The sequence below is a fragment of the Miscanthus floridulus genome, chromosome 12, assembly GCF_019320115.1.
Source record: "Miscanthus floridulus cultivar M001 chromosome 12, ASM1932011v1, whole genome shotgun sequence".
NCBI classification, from domain to species: Eukaryota; Viridiplantae; Streptophyta; class Magnoliopsida; order Poales; family Poaceae; genus Miscanthus; species Miscanthus floridulus.
Window position 1 is genome coordinate 59725297 of NC_089591.1, and position 9394 is coordinate 59734690.

Here is a 9394-nt window from a genome sequence, read left to right on the forward strand (position 1 = left end):
GAAGAATTGGCTACTCATGTAGACTTTCTACCATGGGTTGACTAACAGCACCCATGAAAATATGGATGCTTCTACCGGAGGATCATTTTTATCACTTGCAATCACATGGGTAATAGCTCTCATACAGAAGATGGCCTCCAACCAAGGCTAGAATGAAGAACGTTCTCAAACACACAAGAGAGGTGTAGGTATGCATCAACTCAAGGAGGTAGACATGTTGTCTGCCAAGATGGATTTACTGATGAAAAAGCTTGAAGATCGAGCCAATGAGAAGCAAGAAGTCATGCACATTCATGATTCACGCATGATATGTGAAGAGTGTGGAAACACTGGGTATTCAGGAAACAACTGTCCCCAAAGCCACGAGGATATGAACTTTGTCAACAACAACAATTATCGTCCTCAATAGAATCAAGGATGAAATAAACAACAAAGGCTAAACTAACAAGGTAATTACCAAGGTAATAATTTCAATAATCAACCACCCTTGAGAGAGTTAGTTCTTGGTCAAGCTAAAATTATGGAGGGAATATTGAGAAAATTAACTTCCAGTGATAAAATTTTAGAAAATATAAATAATAGAATGGATAGTTTCTCCACAGCCATTAAAAACAGCATAGCTTTAATAAAATGATAGAATCATAAATAGCTCAGCTGGCGGCTGTTGTTCCATCAACCGATAAAGGTAAGATTCTAGGGCAACTAGAGGATCCTAAAACCACAAATCTTGTCTATGTTCATAATGTAGGATATTACTACACAGAGCCATCAACTAGAGGATGGCGAGATGAGTCTCCGTCCGTCAAGAAAGGTGATCTAGGAAGACCTATCATCCCCATAGCCATTGGACCTCACATATTCCAAGAAGCTGTTTGTGACTTCAGAGCAAGTGTTAACATTATGGCAAAGGTAATTTATGAAAAAAATAATGGAGATACTTTGTTGTACACAAACATGCATTTGTAGCTTGTAGATCAGTCACTCTGCTACTCCAAGGGAATTCTTGAAGACATCTATGTAAGAGTTGGAAGTTCGTAAGTACCCTAGACTTTGTGGTTGTGGAAACAGGTGAAGATATAAGGGCACACATTATCTTGGGCCGACCTTTTCTGAGCACCACAAAAGCCATCATCTACGCGGATACTACAAAAATCTACTTCATAATCAAGGATAGAAAGGAGAAATTTACCTTCAAGAACCGCATTCTGTAATCTCCTAGTCATCCATAAAAGACGTATCTGTCCGAGGACACAATAGTAAGCAAGAAGAGTAACAATCGAAGAAGAAGGAAGAATAGGGCCAGGCATCCACAAGAAGAATTAGTCAAGATGATCAACACATTTCAATCAGAGTACGACCACCTCCTCGCTTCACCATTCCTTACCAAGAAGGAAGATCCATGCATGCCGACGATCGAGTGTATAATTGGACAAAGAATCTTCCACAACACTTTCTAAGATCTTAGATCGGGTGTCAATATAATGTCCAAGGTAACATATGACTATTTGTTTGGTGAGAATTTGTTTCCTACATATATGCAATTACAGATGACGGACCAAACAATCTAATTTTTGGAGGAAGTAGCAAAAGACATCAAGGTGAAAATACAAGATCACTATGTCCCTACTGACTTCATGATTCTGACATGGGAGAAGAAGAAGAAGATGTACCTATCATCCTTGGAAGACCGTTCCTCAACACCACAAACGTGATCATCTACGTCGGATCAGGACAAATTCACTTCTAGTTTTTAGGACAAAAGGTACAATAATATTTCAATAGTTATACAACTCATGAGCGGGTGAAGAAAACTCGTTCCAAGAGAAGATGTCAGCGCCTGAGGAATCAACTCCCAAAGAATGAAGAAAGAGAAGCTGTGAAGGATGAATCTACTACGCCAAAAACAAGTCCACAATCCAAGCAGGTTTGGAAGGAAAATGTGGCATCATCACTAGAGTCACCATTGGAAGAGGTGCAACCATAAAGGTCTCCATCTTCGGGATTGATTGATGCTCCCAAAGAATGAACAAAACTCCAGTCAAGTCTTGTTCGGAGGACTCAAATCATCGAACCCTCGCCAGGAGGTAAAATCGGTAGTTATTCATATTTACTTTTTCACATTGCATAAATTATTATTTTCACTTTAGCATATTTACTTTCTGCATTAGCATTGCATTAAGAAAATAAAATAAAAAATTTTATCATTGCATTATAAAAATCTTAAGCCCCATATGGATAATGTCCACGGAGTGTAAAAACCTGCAAGAATATTCATTGTGGTGGCATAAAAATAAAAATACCATGCATTTAGAAATATTTCATTACATCATAAAGTATTTTTTGCAAAGCACATATAAAAAGAAAAATCCAAAAATATTAGATAGACATCCTGTAAAAAATTCTACCAATTAGAAAATATGTCTAACCTCAAGGATAACTCACCCCTGGACGGCTGATCGCTAACCCTTTTACTCTAATTCGTTCCACGAGTTTTGGTGTTCTTGTTGGTATTTTGTAGAATGGTACACAAGATCAAGAGCAAATTTATCCTGTCATCTTCATCTCACTCCACCCGAAGTATATTTTCTCAAACTGCTGCTACACCCGCTGCACAAGGGAGCCCAACTTCCTGTTAGACGAGAAGGAATCCACTGGCAAAACCGCTCTAGAAAGGACAAGTATAAGTACAAGCAATCACGACAACAACCAACTTGGGGAAAGGCATCCACCGTGTATCTAAGATAAGTATTTCTTTCCTTTGATTTTATTATTATTAAAGTTTGCTATATAGTTGCTAAAAATGCATAATTAAAAACAAAATTAAAAAATTACTTTTAGATTCAAAAAATATATATTAGTAATGTGTGATTTAAAAATATAATGATAAAATAAAAAGAGTGTGTATAAAGTTTTTGTTCTTAAGAGCTAAATAAATAAAATGGACTCTTAAGGTAATTCTTAAAATGGAAATGATGAATAGTTGCTCTGTTGTGATTCTTTCAAGTACCTAGTTTTCAGCCTTAAATTCTTCCGAGTTTTGGATAAGATTGTTTTGATATAAGAATTTACTCTGAACTTGAAACTCGTGGGTAGCATATACTTGATCTAAGTCTTGGTAATTAATGGATATGATATGAGAATGTCTAAGCTGTTGTTTATCTTGTTCCAAGTGATACTAAAGTTCTAGAGATTTATCTTTTGAAAAACATAAAAATGCTACATAATGAGTTCCTGTATGACAAAGGTTGAATTCCTACCAGAGCTATATATGTTATTTAGACTAGAAAAACTTCCACTTATATGCTACTTGTTTTGCATTGAGTTTTGTTAAACTTTGTTGACCCTTATGAGAGGTTTGTCATGCTCTTAAAATCAAGATCGCGTACACACCACCCACATGTGCACTACTCCTACACTGGGGGTAGGTGCAAAAACATGCTTTCCAGTTGAATCCACCCAAAAATATTTTACTCTTACACTAAGAGTGAACACCAAAAAATATCCCTGATAGGTTTCTCATCCACCAAATAAATGCTCCAAATTCTTGTTGCTATCTCTCAAAAGTTTTATTACAGTAAAGAAGCATGGGGCTATGCAAGAGTTATTCATCAAAAAAGAAAACAAAAGTTGAAAAAAATAGACAATTGTCTGAGATATCTAAAACAATAGGTACTCAGATGCCCGCTTATAAAAAAAGAGAGAAAAGAGTTGAATAAGATAGCCCCTACTCTTGAGCAAATGTTTCCAAGTTTTAAGGGAGAGATATGTTTTTAAGGAGCATAGTAGAATTAGGTTAGCCACCATATATATCCACACACATGCACATCTTGATTTGATTGTATGACTCAACTCTCTTTGGATCCGAGGTTTGACTTTATAATATATGTATTTGCAAGTATGCTTTCATGCTATTTCCACTCCTATGAGCTCTACATAAGTCTTAGTTGCAGGAACAGAAAGGCATAACATAATTTTTGCCTTAGTAAGAATCCATGGATACCACATATATTGAGAGATTTGAGAGTGTCATACAATGGAAGCTCTGAGTTTTATTTTGAAAACTTGCAAAAACTCTAGAATAATGGTTGAGCAAAGAACTGAGACATAATGCTTGACTTGATCTTTCCGTCTTTCAATTGTTCAAGACCCAAGTGAAGGCTTAAAGCCCCATGGTTGAAGGTATGATGGATAAGTTTGAAAGTCAGATCGGTTTATTCTAATCCAGAGGAGAATTCTTGTTTGAACGTATGTCAACCTTTGAAGGAGTGAAAGCATCGTAGTAACTCCTGATCCATTGCTGAGTTTAGTATTGCTCAGGGACGAGCAAAGGTTAAACTTGGGGAAGTTTGTTTACGGTAGTTAACACCTATCATAAACCATTAATATAACTTATGTAATGCATGAAAATGATCACCAACATAGGTTTAGGAGTTTAAATTGACAAATTCCATGAGTTTTGGTGAATCTATATTTTCAGCAGGGTTTATCTAGAAAACCTTCAATGGAGACTTAATTCATAGATTACGTCACGAATATCCATAATGAAAACAGCACCAGAAGGTTTCAGAAGACACCAGAGGGCAACCCACCGAGGCAGAGGGCAGGAGACTACCAGATGGGGCCGATCGGCCCCCTAGGCCCACATGTCACTCTCCCCTTTGAATGTTGGTTCTCCACCGCCTCAAGGATTGCATCTACGCTTTTCTTTTAAGTCGGTTTGATCCGAGCGTCTAGAATTGAGGCTACCCCTATATATACGAACCCCTACCCCCTTCTCTAATCAATCAATCAGTTCACCTAAAACTCTGATCATCATCTTTGGAGAAGAACCTTAGAGCTCCACAAATATTTAGGGCATAGCTAGCTATGTTAGATCTAGAGAGAGGCAAGCCATCTACTTGGATTCCTGATCTTGTCAAGAGCGTGGCTTGGTAAAGGCTTTGTATCCTCTCTTGTATCTTTCATTATTTATATGTTTGCTACAATGAATTTGACATTGTTCTTAATATTATTCATGTTCCTAGTTATCATGCTCATTGTCTACTTTGATCATATGCTTAGTATAGTTAGATTATCTTTATGTTCAAGCATAAGTTCGTATAGCGCTCGCTCTAAAGTACACGGGGTGAGTGGTCGACATTGTGTAAGCATGGTGCTTATACGTTGTTTACCTACGGATGTACCCTATATTCTAGGCATGTCGTAGATCGCGAGTGTGTTCACTCCCTAAATATAGGACAAGTAAGATATAGTTACGAAGGAAGACATGCTTTGTTCCTGATCTTCCTAAGTAATATCCCTTATGTGTAGATATAAAGTTGATCTTAGCCATGATCATTAAGTGTAATTGCACTAATCATAGTATATTTTGACTTGTAATTAAGAATAACTTAGGAATTAGTTTCTCTACTGTATCTACTTAGCCATGCTAGTGCCATCTAAAGAAGTACTCTGAGTGTTCAATTATCATCTATTATTCATATTATATTTATCCCTTGGCTTACCCCTGTTATGAGTAGAAGATTGGTTATAGTTTATTTCTCCATCATAAGTATAAGTTATCAATATATTCTCTTTTGCTCGTCCTTCCCTGTGGTAAAAATATAAATAACGATACCTGAAATACTGCTGGGTGAAGTCCTACAATGGTATATTATTTGTGCGCTTGTAGACTCCTCTTCATATATATATTCTTCTAAGTAAATATATATATATATATATATATATATATATATATATATATATTCTTCTAAGTAAAAAATGTCAACAAGCATTTTTGACGATGTTAATAAGTGTCATATTAATAAATTTGGTGTTGAATGTATAGCAACAATTGATGCAAGCGGTTACGACCTTTTTTTTTCTAGGCACATAGGTGACGATATAGTCTTAGAATCGATGGCTATGAGAGTGTCATGCGTTTTTCTCTTAGGTTTTGTGATTAGGCAAAGCCATAAGCGAATTCACTATTATTGTACCATTTTGATCGTAATACGATGAATTAATAAAATCCTTTCTTAAAAAAAGTAAGAGAAAAAATATAAGTCACCTAAAGGATATCTAGCATCCATTCTAGGACGTAGATCCTGATGGTTTAATACAAATGCAATGGTTAGAAAATATACAACTTACACTCACCAGAATGGAGACAACGAAGGACCCGAATTTTTTTTATTTTTTGGTCTTTTTTTTGAAAAATATTCACAAATAGACTTCTGGTGGTTTGATTTTCGTTTATAGACCCTAACCTCGGCGCCATGACTTTTGGCGCCGAGAAAACACGTCTCGGCGCTATGACCAATGGCGTCGAGGTCTTGGCGAGGCGTCGGACGTGGCGGTGACCTGCGCCAACGTGGACAATGCCTCGACGCCATAGATCTTGGCACCGAGCTGTTACCCCATAGCTCTTGGCGTTTGAAATGAAATAAGTATAATTGTTCCGAGAACCATGCAACAATGCCATTGCGGTTCAGCTGGTTATGACGTGCATGACTAGCCTCAAAGGCTTGGGTTCAAACCTAGCGCTTAATCTTTTTTTGCTATATTTTTATAAGCAATAGAACAAGAAAAATTATTTCGAGAAATATACCATGATCTACATTTTTATAAAAAAAATCCGTAGCCATCAGCAATCTAATCTGCATATTTTTCATCCCTATTGACGCGCGCCGCACAGACGCGGAGACGGGACGACGGTGAGCACCGGGATAAGCACCGGATTAGCCGCACTGTTCACGTTCGCGAGGCACGTACGGGGTCGTCGGTGGACGTTGCGTATTTTTCCAGGGATTGATCCTGTAGTTAGTGATCGGTTGCCTGGTCCGGAAGGAATAATTAGCCATTACACTAGACTGCCTCATGCGGCCCTCGTGCGGGTTGTTTAGTTGTTGCCGACGCCCTTTTTGGAGGATTTGTGAGCCGGCATCAACTCTCTAGCTCTTTAGAGCAGCTCAAGAACCTTTCTAAATCTCGTACTCTAAAACATTGTTTAGAGAGCTATTCGCATGCTAGAGACAACAACGACTCATTCCAAAACCACGAGGTGAGTACGTACCTAGAAAATCCTCAATTTCTAGTTCATGTCGTTGTAGTTCCAAATGAAAACAACCAAATGATGATATTTTTTTTTAGATCGTTACCAACGCTACGACGACCTTTGATAGTACAAATCAAACATTTAAAAGATAATATATGCATCGGTAACAAAGCGTAGATGTTGTATGTTTAAGTTTCACTAAAAAACAATGATACATAGAGTTAGATATATTAGCACTAATCTCATTTGAAATACATTGATAACTTCATAGGACATACTCAAGGGTTAGAAGTACAATAAGTATATTTTCTTCCAATCGTCTTTTGTAACCTAGATACAGAGGCCTAAATAAGTATGTCTTGGTGGCAGCGACCGCCGTGGCAAATGTTCAGCAAGGTGGGAGCGAAGCACCTTTCTACCAAAATCTTCTCTGCAGGTAACAAGCATGATATGATCCATACAATTGCGGATGGATGCAGCTATGTTGCATTGAAGAATGAAATTAGCTTGTTCTAAACATCATACATTAAAAATAGAGGAAGTATTAATCAAATAGACTATATGAGAATTATCTATTGGGAACTTACAATTCTACTTTCTTGAAGGATCTCACGAGAAACATTGAGAGGAAGACCATTTGAGTCAACTACACCTTTCACAAAGCTCAAATATCTTGAAAACTGCAAAGAAAGATATATTTAGTAACTTAATCATGCGAACGGTAAGACACCACAATCATGCCAACTTTTAGTAGACACCACAATGTGTATGATGACAAAGAATGTTCAGTTACTAACAAGATGTAGAAACATTTTCAGCTTGCAAAACAACTATAAGAATCTCCTGAAATAATAGATCAATTTTGAAAAGTAATGCAGGTTCATCGGCTATTCCACATCATAGAAGAGGCATTCCATACCCTCTCTGCAACAAGGAAAGCTGAGTAGAATCCGACACCAAATTGACGAATAAGTCCATTTGGTCTATTGACACCAAACAACCGATTATCAAACACACTAATACAACTTCTTGAAGAAAAAGTAAGATGTATCAGCAAAGCAATAGAAGCAGCTTGCCACTCATGTAACAGAAAGGTACTTATTTATAACCTATGCAATAAATGAAAGGATTGCCTATTTGTCTTTATTATTTATCACAACATCTAAGATAATTTAACAGTTGTTTACATCCGCATTACTTGTCATAGAGCTAATCATAGTTGTAAATGATTAAAGATTTACAATTTTGTTGTCCCAGTTACTGCTATGATTGCAACAGGAAAGATGCAGCACGACAAGAGTTTGATTAGTGGCAGTGAAAAAGGATTAAATTTTTGGAATTTACATCTCCTTAATGCATGAATGAATCCTGTTGGGAGGTTCCAAACACCAAAAGCAGAGTTATATCTCTCTTGTACTAAAAGAACCGTCATGTTCCCAAGAAAATGCCATCAAAATCAGCACATATCAATGATAAAATTCTTCTTATTAGCACAAATCAATCAAAATGCACAAACAAATCAGTGGCATACCTCCATATGATCGTTGATCACAAAGCCTCGAACTCCAGCCAGGTGAGCACTTGGAAGGAGCATAATAAAATCATACACGACTCCTCTGCTTGGTGATAACAAAATCCTTCCTGCAATCATACAACAGCTACAGAGCATCCTAGGTGGGATGAAGTCAGGCGTACACGACACCGCCGCCGGAGAGCGCCATGAGCAGGATGGCCGCGCGCTCCTCCTTGCCGAGGCGCCGCTTCCGGTGCATCCGCTGACGCTGCTTGAGCACCACCCCCTTGCTGAACCCCCTCGTGGCCTTCTTCCGATACTCCTAGTTTGGCATCTCAATATTCAATTGCTTATAGCAACCTTAGGCGCATAAAACATAAAAACAAGGCAGAACAGATTACCTTGATGGCTATTATGGCATGATCAAGAAGTGGCACACAGATCTCCTCTCTCACCAGATCCAACTGCTCCTTGCTGTGTATCAGCCACATGCGGAGGCAGCTGCGCGTGCGGCCCTAACAGGCGCTCGTAGAGGCGGCGGCGCGTGCAGCCCTGGCAGGAGCGCACGGAGGTGGCGTCACGTGCGTCCCCGGCGAGGGCGTCGCTACGCGGCATGGGGCGGGCCGGCGAGAGTGGTTCCGCTCGACCTGGTGAGGGCCGCTGCCGCGCATCCTGGCCAGGGCTGCGAGCAGGACTGGCGATGGCCGACGAGCGGCACCGGCGGGGAACCTTAGCCGCCGGACAGGGAGGCGAGGGGGAGGAGAGGATGATGTTTTGTTTTGTACATCGGGGAAAAAAGAGAGCGGAGGAATCCAACTGTGGGGAGCAATTGGCACCGACCTCAA

General features: G+C 38.9%; 1 long non-coding RNA gene across 2 annotated transcripts; it reads right to left on the bottom strand.

Moving 5' to 3' along the window:
* Positions 1-7259: 7259 nt before the first annotated feature.
* On the bottom strand, positions 7260-8985 carry LOC136498623 (uncharacterized). Of its 2 annotated transcripts, XR_010769671.1 has the most exons (4): positions 8951-8985; positions 8568-8871; positions 7624-7716; positions 7260-7515 (listed from the first exon to the last, which is right to left on the bottom strand). It is a non-coding gene; the product is annotated as an uncharacterized lncRNA (long non-coding RNA). The 2 variants fall into 2 exon arrangements; XR_010769670.1 differs by having other exon boundaries at positions 7260-7716.
* Positions 8986-9394: the final 409 nt, after the last annotated feature.